This window comes from Pseudopipra pipra, chromosome 5 (assembly GCF_036250125.1).
Source record: "Pseudopipra pipra isolate bDixPip1 chromosome 5, bDixPip1.hap1, whole genome shotgun sequence".
In the NCBI taxonomy this organism is placed as follows: domain Eukaryota; kingdom Metazoa; phylum Chordata; class Aves; order Passeriformes; family Pipridae; genus Pseudopipra; species Pseudopipra pipra.
In genome coordinates this window covers 65,502,984-65,517,900 of record NC_087553.1, presented here as the reverse complement: position 1 = coordinate 65,517,900, position 14,917 = coordinate 65,502,984, and the positions used below count along the sequence as shown (strand labels likewise).

Sequence of the window (14,917 nt, the reverse complement as noted above, 5' to 3'; positions counted from 1 at the left end):
TCTTTAAATAAGAACACTACTGCAAACAGAGTATTCAAAATACATGTTATAATGCTATGTATTTAAAATTAATGCTTTGGAGGTTTTTTTACAATATTCTTGAGAATATGGATTTTGTAATTCTTTTAAGTAGGTGACTAATATTACTTTTTATTTAAAATTACTAATTGAGACTTTTTAAAAAAGATACCTTATAGAATGTATATTGAATAGATTATAAATAAACCAATTAAACCCTCCTCCCCTCAAAAAAACAACAAACCCCACCTTAAACATTTTCAAATCATATGGATTCCATTCATAGTCAAGTACTATTTAAATAATAAATATATCAAAACTCCATAAAAGAGTTTGGTGAAATAAACATCTGAAGAAAAGTACAAAGATCAGTGTTTACAGAGCCATTGTGCTGTCTACTCTTCTATATGGATCCAAATCATGGGTCACCTACTGCCACCACCTACGACTCTTAGAACGCTTCCATCAATGCTGCGTCCGTACAATCCTAAACATCCACTGGTCAGATTATGTGACCAATACATCTGTTTTAGAACAAGCAGCAGTCACAAGCATTGAGGCCATGTTGCTGAGAACACAGCTGCGCTGGGCAGGGCACGTCTCAAGGATGAAGGACCACTGCCTCCCTAATATCCTGCTTTATGGTGAACTTGCCACTGGCTGCCGCATGAGAGGAGCCCAGAAGAAAAGATACAAGGACTCCCTGAAACAACATCTCAGCCTTGGCCATATCAATCATCATCATTGGTCTACTCTGGCCTCAAATCGGGAGGCTTGGAGACACACCATCTATAACGCAGCTGTCTCCTTCGAGAACTCACGCAGGATCACCCTCGAGGAGAAAAGGCAATGCAGAAAGAACCGTGTCTTGTCGATGCCACCTAAGGAGTCTTTCCACTGTGCCTTTTGCAACTGGACTTGTCTATCTCGTATTGGCCTTTTTAGCCATCAGTGCGCTTGGAGCAAGTGTAGGTAGAGTCCTTCCCAAATCTTCGTTCACGAAGCCCAGCCAAATCTCTGAGTGTGAATGTAAGAAGACAGGGATTAATTTACTGAAAACAAGTCCTGAATTTTAAAGTTAGGCTTTCCAGATTTCTTTAATAACTTCAATTCCACCTTGAGCAGCCAAATTTAGGGATTTTGATGGAGGAAATAAATTATGTAGGGTCACAAATTAGGAACACATATATAAAATAATCCCATAATCATTAGTGAGCACTTCCAATCAAGAAGAAAAGGCTGAAAGAAACAATATAATTGAAAAACTTGTAACAGAAAAAGACATGGAACAGTATCCTCTCACAGCAGACAAAAATTACAAACACTTTTAAATTTAAGTCCTCACAAAATGTTATTGCATCTAAGGTTAAAACTCTTCAGATTTATACCTGGTTGAAGTGTGAGAGGCAAAGGAATGTATTCAAACACTTAAATCATGAAGTTAGATCTGTAAGCAAAACTAAACAGGCATCTAACTTGACTTTTAACTATTCTTGACAAATATGTACGTGAAAATTAAATATAATTAATTTTATCTTCTTACCTTTAATTTTTTATAAAAAATACCAAAAAGAAAATGAACTGAAATAATAACTGACCTAACTATGTAGGTATCTATATAGCAGCCATCTTCTCAGATATTGTCTTGCTCAAACTAGAACTGGTAAACCTTCCAATGGATCTTCTGGCCTCATTCTTCCCTTTTTCTTCCTCCTTTAGTTTTTGTGGACTTATTCCAGAGACAATTTGACTGTAAATATCTTATTACTTTTTCACCCAGTCTGTGACTTCCTTAATTCATATACTGCCAGCACATCTGTGGAAAAAAAGAATGTGCCATTACTGAATCTTACAATAAAAGATCTGAACTCTACAAGTGATCTTAAGTTCATGAGAAAAATAGCACATCAAACTAATATTATCATAAGACAAATTAACAGAAAGACATACAAATCAGACTAGTTGCTGTTTTCAAACCGTGTTCCTGACGACCTGTGAATCAAATCTCTGCAAAAGATCTCTCCCAATATATGATTATATATTATATAAGTAAGACATGGCATAAATCTGTGTTGTTGAGGACACTCAAGACCTAAGATCTGAGAAAAGACATGCAGCTCATTGGCTTGGATTCATGGTTTCAGATATGTCTGGAAGGTGTCTCAGTGTAGAACTCCAAGCCTCCTGCCTCACAGCTCCCCACAAATTAACATGATGCTGGACATGTCTGGAAAGGCCCTCCATGAGGCAGTTTTGTGGAGCACAAGAAATATGACGTGGCTCTCCCACAGAACCACTATTTAAGAAATTTGTAAACATCACTATAGACTCAAAGCAGTTTAGGATTTGCTACAAAAGCTGCAGGCAATAAAACAGCATGGACCTCAATCCACATATGTTCTCTAAGTTGTTCAATGTGGGATTTTTAACAGCCCTTGCAACTGTTCATAATACAATCAATTGGCAGGTTTTACCCTAGATACATTGAGGCAAAACCAGGTTAGCACTGAGTGACAGCGATAACACCATAAACCAAAAGAAATCTTTCTGGAGTGGCCCTCTTGTAAGCTCAGGAATATCACAATTGCTGAAAATGTCTGTGGTAATTTGCTATGACTATGAGGAATTGTGTTCCTGTTTACTGCCTATTTCAGCAGTGGCAAACACTCAGATCCTGTGCGTTGTGCGTTTGTTATTGCCTGCCTTGCAGGTTACTCAGAAAGAGTGTGTCATAAGAGACTATGCATTATCAGTAGTGATGAAAGCAAATAAAAACTGCAAGGTGCTATGATGTATTTACCTTTGACTGCAAGACCCTCTGTTTGGATATAACAAATTAGCTTCTCAGAATTTTGCTCATCTGAGAGCAGCTGTTTGCCATATGGATCAAAACTTCATTTGGCAAATGGAATCATTTCCTTATGCCCATCTGATTTTCATGTACAGTCACATATCTGAATGTTTAAAGGAAGGAGTTTGCTGGTCTGCTGAGGGTGGTTCAGCTGAGAAGTGTTTATTTTGAATCCCAGTTTTCTTTTTTTTATTTTCCCCAGAAAGTTCTTCTCCTCCAGAAGGCTTAAAACACAACAAAACAAAAAGTCCTAAAACCAAAACTTATAAAGTAATATGAGGAAAACAAAAGACAAGGAGAAATACATTTTAATCTTAACAAAATAAGACAAATATTCTGAGTAAAATTCTATCTCTAAGGAAGTAAGAAACAATGCATTTCTTATATCTTCTAACTATTGTATTATTATCAATAGGATTGACAATTTAATTGAAGAATAAATGAAGATGATGACTGTCAGTGACAATATCAGAATGCAAGCAGCTATAATAGTTTTAATATTTTAAAATGTGAACAAGGAAGTTCCCAGTTTAATGAATACGGTTTAAGTCTATGAAACAGGATTATGCAAACAGAAGGAAGAAATACCCTTTTCCTGTACAGGTTATAATCCTACAAGCAAATAATTTCTTTTTAGTTATAGACTTCTAGAACTGCTCATGCAAAGCTGTCACAGCAGATTTCATGCTTTTAGTGAACGAACAGAGCCTCACAACACCTTCTGGCTATTATGGGTAAGAATTGTTGGAACCGGTAACTCAGGCAAAGGAGATTAAGGAATTTATTCATGGACATAATGCACATCCAGGTTTACATATTATGTTCACATGTTCCCGTATGGATTCCCACACTAACAACACAAACCACAGAATTATCAGAGAGATAATACACACATAAAAATTAGGTAATGTGCAGTTGAGGGTTCATTTACAACTTTGGCGTGTTGTCCTCATGACTAGAACATTGGTTTCATTGACCTCTTGAGTTCTTGACTCATGACCTATCCAATCAGAAACATAGCTACACAGGAAATTACTTTTTAACATCATAAGAATTATTTTTATTATTTTTACTTTTCAAGGTTTTTTTCTGTCTGATGAAATGTCAAAATATGATATTTTGGGTGTCCAATATTAAAAATCTACTGAATTGCAGCAATTAAAGTGATCCATTTTCTTTTAATTCTATTCTATTTTATAGTTCTCTATGTTACACATTAATTCTGACTTTAACCTAAAGTACCTTCAAAATGGAAAATGTAATTTTAGACTCTGATATCTCTCAGAAAGTTCAGATGGTTTTGTAATTTCAGAGCTCCTTAAAAATAGAATAAACTCACAGAATGTACCCTTTCATCATTTTTTTGTGATTGCATTCTGATTTTCATGTATCTGATATACAAATTCTCAGTCAGTTTCAAATAATGCTCAAGATCCTTTAAGCAGTTTGACGTAAGTTCTATGTATATATATTAGCAATAGATATAATCTCTTTATTGCTTGTGTTCTGGAGATTTAATGCAGTCAAAATTAAATTTTGAATTAATCATATAAATGCTTCAAATCTCCCAGTAGTTTTTTTATCATTCTCTTTCTGGAGCTTAATACACCTCTGTTGTTATCAGCTGTGATAAACTCAACAACGAATGTAAAATGCAGGACTGTAGTTTTTTTGTTTTTAAACTAGAGAACTAGTCTTCTAAAAAAATTTATAATCAGGAGCTATATGCTTGAGCTACTTAAATAAATTTAAAAGTTGCATCATATTCCAAATTGTAAATATTCCCTTAGCTACCTGTGGCTACATTGGTACATTCACATAACATGTTATGTGCCTTTTGATCCTAAGCAAATATGGATGTGTTAGATGATGCTGTGCCTAACAGCCCTCACTTCAGAAAGTGTATTTAGCTCAAATCCAACACCTGAATGCTGTATTTCTTGTTTCTAGTTCTAGAAACAGACAGGTGCAATTTTGACATGCACGTGCAAAAAAAGATATAATGAACCTCGATTCTAAATCAAGCAGTGAGTTGAAAAACTTAAATATGGGTATTAATCTATGTTTTTCTCCAGAGTTAAATTCTTGATGAAGGATTTCTTTTCAGTGTCAGGGAAGTGGAACCCTTAGATGAAACAATGGATATTCGAAACAAATATTGAAATAGTGCAGCAAGGGTCCTTTTATTTTGCTGTAGTGTGCATAGAAGGACACTCAGGAAATGTGAACTATCAGCTCATTGTCCCCAAAATGATTATTGACAACTTAGGACTTAAATCTTCATTTCAGCTTGCTGAGTTGCAGGCTGCACTCAAGCCTGAGTACTGTACTAAGCCATCATTCAACCCAAAATCTGAAGTCCACAGTAAATTTTCTACAAATTCCTACTGATTCTGTATTACATCATAAACATATGAAAATGGTATTTTCATGTGTGGCCACTGGTTTTAGGATGGTTTTCTAATTCATCAGATCACTTCTAGTGCACTAAACCAGCATAATTTCTGCCCTTTACCTACTTTGTGCCTTTCCTCATGGGATATACTTCCTTAGCATTTTTTCCTATTAATTTACTTAACTTCTTGAAATCAAAATCAATGAGCAAACTTCAGCTAAGAGAAGTTAAGCTGAGGATGCTCAGAAAGGTGGGCATTTGACTCAGACGTAATAAATACTTCCAGAATACCCTAAGGGCAAATTTGAAAGTTGCCCTGAAAGTTTATTCTATCCAGTTAGATTAATTGTGACCCCAAACGCTTTTTTATTTCTAACAATGCTACAGTGATTATCTCAGAATTAAATGCCAAACTCCTGGGTATCTGGTGTTAGAAGAAATGAATAGAACCAAAAATTAGTAGCTAGGTACAAGTGAAAGGCCCGTGTAAACATTTTCATTGGAAAAGGATCCTTTAGTGTGGAGTCATAATGTATTTTATTAAGTTTGTTTGTGACCAGTCAGTATGTGTATACCATGTTAGCTGGTAAAATGGTGTGTGTGCACTGCACAGTCCCCCACTGAACCCACCAGCACAACTGGTTCCTGTGGGATGTGACAGATACCTCAGGGACAAACAGGTGTATTCTCAGGAGGAGACGTGCACCCAGGAACCCGGGCTTCCTTTGGTGAGGCTGGAGGTCTACAAGGCAGAAATAGGTAGGAAATATAGGGTAAACCATGGCAGAAATACAATGTGACAAGCAGAAATACATTATCCCATCTATTTGTGATAGAATCATAGGTATAATGATTTGCCTCTCTTCTAGTAATATTTTTATAGGCTTCCTAGAATATATCTGGAAGTGTTCTTATGTTCCTTATATTCACTTCTGGTTCCCTGGTGTATACATAAAAACACCTTTTAAAATGTAGTTGTGGGTAGGCAACCTTCCATTCCAAACACAGATGGTATATCTGCATTTATTATTTAGACATGCTAACTGGAACCTTTTTTACAGCCTATTGTGACTATCCTTTTTTCCCCCACCAACTTAATAAATTTGGATATGACACAGTGACTCTTTTATTTAAAACAGAACATTTGTACTCTATTTCCTATTTAAAAAAAATGAATAAACAAACTGCTTTATCCCTTCATTACAGCTGCTGTTCCACAACCTGCTTGTCTGCAGGGATTTTTACCTACTGAGTAGGTTGTCTCATTGTCTTGATGTTCATCAAGTCTTGGCTTAAACAGTGTGAGGCACCACTGAAAAATGAATTTCCTTCCTGTTTCACTCATGGCATATTTGATTGAATACTCATTTCACCATGGTTGCTACTTCACTGGAATTTTTGCTGGCCGGATGACCTGTGATTCTCAGTTTGAATGTGTGTTTTTCTGTCCTTACATTCTCCTTTTTGAATTACAGCACAAAAGCTAGTTGTTCATTCAGACTGGATTTTACAAGACAGATATTTATATTTTATCGGTTTTATTGTGTTTTGACTCAGAATAAAGCTTAATGAGTTTTTTATCAATAAAGTTATTTTTGAGTCAACATGTTTTGAAGTATCCTCTCACTTTTCATAAAAGTAGTCCTGTATGCCTAGAGCCAAATAAAGTTCTTTTGAACATATCTAAAAACATGAGTAGTCCCATAGATATAAATGGGAGATAAGTAAATTTGTGAGCATGTTTTATTATCTCTTTAAGTGTGTCACACAGAACAACAACTAGTTTATGCTATTCAGATGTGATCTTTGTGATCAGTATAAAAGCTGATCTCTGCTCTTAATCTCCATCTTCAGGCAGGCTGCTGTTTATAGTGCTGGTACTTTATCTGTATTAGATGGATACACTGATGTGATAGAACCATTCCAGGCTGTTACTGTTCTTCTACATCCTTAAAAAGTTTCTTTGAAAATCTATTGCAGAGAGGTATCTGGTTTTGTTGTAACGTTGTATTTCAGCAGTCCTTCTGGTATCAGCAAAGTCAGGAAAGACGACCATGGGCAGCACGGCACTTAGAATACCTCAGTTTGCCACCTAAAATGCACTCTATCTGGAATTGTAGCAGCTAAATTTTGCCCTCAGTCATGATACTTTGTTAACTTTGCTTCTAGTGTTTGTTTCAAAGGCCAAAATTGAATTAATAAATCTTAGCCCACGTAACTGTATTTTTTAATTGACAATACACAGGAAGACTGTGAAGCTTTAATACAACTTTTAAAAGAGAGAAAAAGACGGAAGGAAAGAAAAACAGAAAAGCAGAGAGAAATTTAAAGGAAGATGCTGATGGAGAGAAAAGGATAAAAAGAGAGGAAGAAAGAGATGGAAAAATATAGAAGATGAAGTGAGAGAGAGAGGAGGGTGAAAGACAGAGAGAGAAGAGAAAGAAAAAAAAAGAAAAGAAAAAAGAAAGAAAAGGATATGTCTCATTGCTGCTGCCAATGAGACATATAAGTTGTTTACAAGACTAATTAGCATTTTTAAAAATGTGTTATACAGTATTCAACACTTTGGTTAAATATACCTCCTGTTAAAAACTGGAAGATTTTTTCCAGATACAGAGCCAGGTTTCTACACCAGTCCTTTCAATGGGACCATATCAAACATCCTTCTCATAAAACACAGATTAATTTTCAATAGTGTGCTTGCCATTTTAGTCTTGGGAAACAAATATCAGATCTATTTTTTTTTCTTTCCTTTCCCCAAAGAAGCTATAAGAAAAATAGTTTGAATGTTGTTCATCTCAAGCTGAGTGATATAGCCCTGTATTTCCTGTGGGTGCTCAATGCGCATTATCAGTGGGTTATTTGAAGTGTTTCCATAGCTGAAGGACATGTGCATAAAATAATCTTAGGCAAAAATAAAGACTGTTCCTTTGCTCCTTAATATATGAATTGAAACCACATTGGTTTATCTACTGGGAATAAATGATGAAATACACTGAAATGGTAAAAAAATAGCTGATATGTGGCATGTAAATCTACATATTTTCTGTATTGCTGATTTTACTCCCTTATCAAAAATTGTTTATTCAAGGGTTTGTATGAAAATTAAGTAAAAGACAATGGAGTTGTTGAGGTCTGGTTTGGGTTTGGGTCTTTTTCTTCTTAAGGGAAAGTAATTAAGTTTTAACATGGTATATTTATTGTTCCATAGTATATGAAAAAAGCTATTACTTTTCAGTGTTTTATATGTGAAACATTTTGTACCAGAAGTAAAAAGCAACTCACAAAATTGTATATCTGAAAATTCCTTGCCCAGATGATTCATCCCATGTTTAGGTGTTTACACAGGAACTTCGGTAGGTTGTGTAGAGAGAGAAAAAAGTTATGAATCACTAGGAAGATAATTAATTTCATAGCACCAAAAGTTGGATGACCATAAAACATTGGCAGGTTGCAAAACATTCTAAGGAAATATCACTGCAAACTTACTCTGTTTTTATACTTTTCCCTAGGTAGTACTCATTGATTACTGTCAGATAGAATTTCTTGTCTACGTGGACTTGTCCTTGAACCTAATCTGCAGATTTTTTGATTAAAATCCAGGGTTACTGATCTAGGGAGTTAGATATACAGTGAGTATTAATCTGTATACCACTATTATAAGAAAGACTTAAAAAAAAGCATTCTAGTAATAATACAAAGTCAGAAATTATGTGTTTCAGTTTAAGGTAGACCACAGCTGCTATTCAGCAGAAAAAAAAAAAAAAAGAAAATAAAACTTTTCCATAGTTTTTTCTATGCCACTACTGTAGTGCATTTTTGGCTTAATGTTTATTTATATCAATCTGATTTTATTAATAAGAAAATCTTATTTAATAATTTAATAAAAAATATTGAAATAGGCTTAATAGTACTGTTCTAAATTTAAAAACTTATTCTTTAATTGGCAAGTTTAATTTTTGATGTCAAGAATGGGATCAAAACTCCATGAAAGTCGAGCAAAGCTGCAGATGGTTTTAGAACAGCCCATAGACCTCTAAATTGTGCTTCAATCTCATCTTTGCTGCAGAAGTTGGTAGCAAAATCCTCAGCAGCAGAGTACGCTGAGGCAAGAATATACTCTGTCACTGTTTGGTGGGCAATGAAGCCTAATTATCCATGCTCAAATTTCACCTATAACAAAAAAGATTGGCAACAGTTAATCTCTATGAAAAGTGGGGATTGGGTACTTTTTAAAAATAGATACCATAGTGTTGAGGTATAAATTACTAAAAATAGCACGGAAAAGTGCATATGCTTTATTGGCACAGCAAATGTAGAGCAATCACACTGTTATCAGCATCATTTCAGTGCCAGCATTACCTGTGGTGAGACCTTAAGGGAGAAAGCTATGCTGAAAAAAAGGTTTTTCCTTAGGATATAAAGAAATGACACAGCAAAGAAATGTAAGTTTGCCCTACTCTTCCTTTGAGAGTTCCTGTCTTGATTCTGCAGTCACACATCCCTTTTCTCTACTTGACTATTTTCCAGTAGCTGCATTACAAAGCTCATATCCCAAACAAGGAGACTTTGATTCAAATAAAGTACCCAAAGCTTCTTCTTGAAAAGAATTCAAGCTGAGATTCCTCCTCTGATAACATCTTTTCTGATAACTTGGCAAGCTTTCTGTCTCTGGAGTTACAAACCTTAAAGCAGGAAAGATCAGTACTTTATGGCCATGAATTGTGAGCTCTTTTTTGTTGTTTGTGTTTTCTCTGAGCTGCTGTTAATATGTCCTCGTGTCTGAGAGATTGCTAGGAAACTGATGAATCCCCATTTAGGTTTCTTCTTAAAATCTTTAACAGCACCCTAGGTAGAAATTCTCCTCTTTGATATGAAATCCTAGAGAATTTACTCTTGACAGCAAGTTCTGGAAGTCTTCAGTCTCTGGAATTCAAAGAGCTAATGCTTTTGTCTCTGGATTTTTGAAATGCTGAAGTTATTCCATACTATATAGGCCACAGTCAAAGACCAGTTTAACTTTATTCCTTGGTACTCTAAATATATTGAAAATATTTTTTTAAATTATATTAATCTGTGATATATTAAAAGTATCTTTATAGTTATATCTCATTTTTATTAAACCACTGCATGTTGCCTTTTTTTTTTTTTTGGTGGATGGTCTCAGCATCAATTTTGGTAGTGTTTTCTCAGCATACCTTACAATAACGTTTCCTTTACAGAAGTATCATATTGGAAGATAAAGACTCTTTGCTGTTTGCCAACCATTTTACCTCTTCTATATACTATATGCATCCTATAGAGAATCCGTTTTAAACTTTTCCAATTTAGAAGCAAACTTTTTCAATTTAAAAGCATTTAAGTTGAACAGACTAATACATGGGCTTGCATCTCTGCTTTGCTGTTGTCAAAATTTTTCTAGAAATACTTTTTGTTAGTTTGGATTTTTTTCTTGTAAATGATATATTTTTTAATTTCAAAGTCAAAAATTATGTCATGATTTTAAATCCATCAGAAGTTTATTATATTTTTTAAATAAGAGCAATTATTGAAAATAAAAAATGCTCTAGGAAATCCAAAAATTATTCTCCAGTTTGGGATTTAACATATAAAAATATCTTAGAAAAACTACCCTCAATTTTATGGTTTAACCAATTAAATGAAAAAAAATATTCAGCTAGAGATGTTCAGTGGTTTTTGCTTAAGTACACTCTTGGTTTTCTCTGACTTAAAAAATACAGATGGAAGGGTGAATTAGATGTACATATAAAAGTTTCAGAGTAAACATTACTGTATGATCCAGACAACATATACACACACCTTACCTCAGAAACTAAAAGCATTAAACTGCTTTAAAAGACAGATAATTCTAAGGATAATATGATTTGGAGATTTTCTTAGTGGCCGAATATTTTGGGTTGATATTTTCAAGCTTTTCAACAATAAAGAAGTTTAACTATATTTAAAAGTACATATATAAATGTAAATTTCCTTGATCATGGTTAAACTTTGTATTTTACCTAAATATTCAAAGGAATGAAGACTTTCTGAACCAAAAAAAAACCCAGCAGCTGGAAAAAGGGAGATCCAAAGACTGAGTGATTACCACAGATGAATTTGGTCAAAGCTTTGATTTTCAGACTACTTTGTCCTAGAGGATATATCTTTTAATAAGCATGAAAAAATCGCTTCTTTATTTGCCAAAAAATGATACACTTATGGAGAAGCACAAGTGGATGCATATTTGAATGGTTAAATAGTATAGAGACCAACTATCCTCAGAGAGGTAACTCTTAACTATGACATGTAAATTTAAGGCTTCTGATATTGCTTCATATCAAATGTATTCAGCTTCTGGTTTTTTCCAAAGGCCAGTACCACTACTTAATTCTAGTAGACCAAGGTCAAAGAGAGGTTCATTTTTTCTTACATTGTTGCACAAAACCAAAAATAAATAAAAAGCTATCGTAAAGTTTTGCAGATCAAGTGAGGCCTTGAGCAATACAAAGTACATTAGAATCTACTTACCAGTACTACCAATGATGTTTATTCTTTGCAGACTTTCTTGGCACTGCAGGGACTAATAGAAGAGGAAAGAAAAAAATATATTCACAAAGTTTAACATAGTCAGTCAATATACCTAAACTCAGAGCACATACAAGGAATAAAATTCTTCTGAGTTGAGTGAGGGATTTTTTGTTTTTCCAAAAGCACATAGACATAATGCAGCACATTCCCCAAAACTTCAAATGGATATTGCTGCAAATTTTTATGAAAATAATAATTTTGCATGCACATTTGTTTGCAAAATTGATCTTGTAGATGAAGAATTTAGGTGTGGAAATATATAAATTTTGGTCAGATAAAATTTGAACAGATATTTCCTAGTAATAACAATGTGCTGTATATAGATTTTGCCTTGTGTATGGGAGATTTTGTTGTTGTTTGGATTTTTTTGGTGTCATTTTGTAGGTTTTTTTTTTTTGTTCCAAACTATTGGAAATAGTAATTTCTGAACTGGTCTTGAAGAGCTGTATCTGCTGTCATTGGGTACCATTCCATAAATTACTTCAATGACACTCATCAAGAAGTTAAAAGTTGTTTTGTTATTCATCCTAATTCACATAGATGTGAAAAGCAGTTACAATATGTCTCACACAGGAAATCCATAAGGATTTATGCTATTAACTGTCTGTATGGATGAATGCTGGATTACCTGGCTAGGGTTTAGGAACCAAACCTGAACACCTGGGAGTCTGGGTGCAGGAAGAGTTGTGAGTTATATATGTTCGAATATTATGAAATATAATGGGGGAAACCAAGCACATCCAAGTCACTTTGGAGCTCATGTTCCTTTTTAACCTCAGCAACTTCAAACCCATATTTTCCATTCCCCAGGAGCACGCATCTGCGTATAACATGATAACCTAGGATGTTTCATATTTTGCATATGCACTGCATTATTTTGCGTGTTTGTGCCATGAGCATGTTTCACCAAGGTGTGAAGCTGCTTGCACCAGTTTGTTTTGGGGTAGAGGAAAGTGCAGCTGTATAGTTTCAAGTCAAGTTTTATCAAAGGTGGGTAACAGCCCCTGAATAATTTTATTATTTTGTAAGCTCTGACATGAGCCGAAGGACTACGAGGTGTTTTAAAGCTAGACAGTTTTGTTTAGTAAATACTCTAGGAATGTTACCTGTGAATGCCACATTTGGTGTCTGCTTCATGTCTGCAGGTTAGTGCCCACAGTGCAGAGCGAGGCATGGCTTGTCTTCATTCTTGGGTTTCCCTGGTGGGTGATCAACAAGGAGCCTCACCTGAGGAGCCACTTTCCTGCTTCCCTGCACTTGACTGGTGTGGTGAATCTGCCCTCTGGGATTGCAGTTCAGATTTGCAACATTTAGTATGATGACACGCTAAGTCCTTTTGACTGAATCTAAAATAGTAGCCTATGAAGTTTCTGAGCCTCCCCTTTCAACTGGACATTAATCCCTGTGCATGGATCTTGTTACCCCCTTCTTCCTGTTCTTCCTCTCAGCTTTTACACCCTATTTCCCTTTTTCTTTCTGTATGAAGAAGGTGTGGGGATTAGTTTGGAAAGTACCACACGTCTCCAGAGCTGGGGCTCTGGCTGAGGTACCTCAGCAAGTATTGACACCTGGTATGTGCTGTAGTTCTGCTTAAACTCTGCCTTTCCCAGCAGTGTCAAATCTTGCAGTATATACCTCAGTCTTTTCCCATCCTAGTCTAAAGACCAGTTTGTAAAAAAAGACAATAAAATTTTATCTTGCTTGAAATGTGAAGCACAACTGCTTGGCTTAAACTACTCAGGCAGCCTGAGACTTTTTCATCAACCAACTCTATGTTAAACAATAATTACTGCAAGCTCTTGCTTATTTTATTAGTCTTATTATCCAGTAAGACTTTAACAGACTGATACCTATACCAGATAAATCAAGAATTAAAAAGGTTTATTTTGATCAAAAGAGGTGATTTATATGACAGATGCTTTTTCATTTAGAAAATTTTTCTTTAAAGCTAATTGTGACTTAGTATTACTCACTATACATGTAAAGACTCCTGCCCAAACTGTGAATATCTAGCATTTCTGAATAGATCTGAAAAACAGACCTAACTGTGGTTATGGTCAGAAAAGAGAATATAAAAATAGCAGTTTGTACATATTTGGTCATGTCTGCTTACTTTTCCAACCAAAATAAAGTTTTTCAATCTTTTTTGCCATGTAGGCAGTCCAGAGAAAACACATCTTTGGTAAAGTGTGCAGTAACTGTTTTCTCTTTAGATAACTCCCACAGAAATGTTATGCTACTTTCCTAATACAGAGCTACACTGATTTGAAAGTCAGGTTATCAGGGCAAGTTTGCAAAGCTGCCAAAAAAAATAGAAATGCCCCCTTCCCCCCCAAAAAAACCCAAACAAACAAACAAACAAACAAAACCAACAGCCCCAAAATCCCCACTCTCGGCTAAGCCCCAAAACCAGAAAAAGAATAAGAGATCTATAGGCCAGAAAACATGCCCTCAAAAGGTCAGGAAACATAACAGAATATTCTTGCATAAAACCTATTACTTTTGATTATCGTATTTAGGTCTTCAGTTACTCTGAAACTTAACACAGAATTCTCTATGAAAACTTAAGCATGAAATGTAATTTTTGCAGCCTTCCTTCATACTGAAATTCATTTCAAGGTAAAATTTCATTGAACTGAACTAAAATAGTAAGCTTCAGTTGTAAAATACATGGGGCAAGAAGACAAAGAAAAAGGATCATACTACATTTTGCAGTATACAATGCAGGACCAAAGAGCATTTTCATTTCACAGATCCAGATGCAAATCTTTGTCTTGACTGCCTACAAATAGAACATCTGAACATAGTCTCTATATGATCTTTCCCTTTCTAATGTGCCGTCTGTCCCTGGCCCTCTACTCAGTGTGACCTGGTTTCCACTGAGGGGAGATATATAGGGCCTATGTAAAAGGCAGAGGTGTCCTCCAGCAGTGCCCCAAAATTGGACAAATGGTGAACCAGGATTACGGAGTTGCACCTGCCCAGCATAATATATGCAGCCAAAGAAGCTTATGACCATGACTTGAAGTCTCATGCAGAACTGAAAAGTATGAATAATCCACAGG

The 14,917-nt window shown here is 35.1% G+C and overlaps 1 long non-coding RNA gene across 1 annotated transcript; it reads right to left on the bottom strand.

The window, feature by feature from the left end:
- Window positions 1-1,562: 1,562 nt before the first annotated feature.
- Window positions 1,563-13,227, bottom strand: LOC135415309 (uncharacterized). The gene is made up of 3 exons (XR_010431070.1): window positions 12,959-13,227; window positions 11,793-11,844; window positions 1,563-1,834 (listed from the first exon to the last, which is right to left on the bottom strand). It is a non-coding gene; the product is annotated as an uncharacterized LOC135415309 (long non-coding RNA).
- Window positions 13,228-14,917: the final 1,690 nt, after the last annotated feature.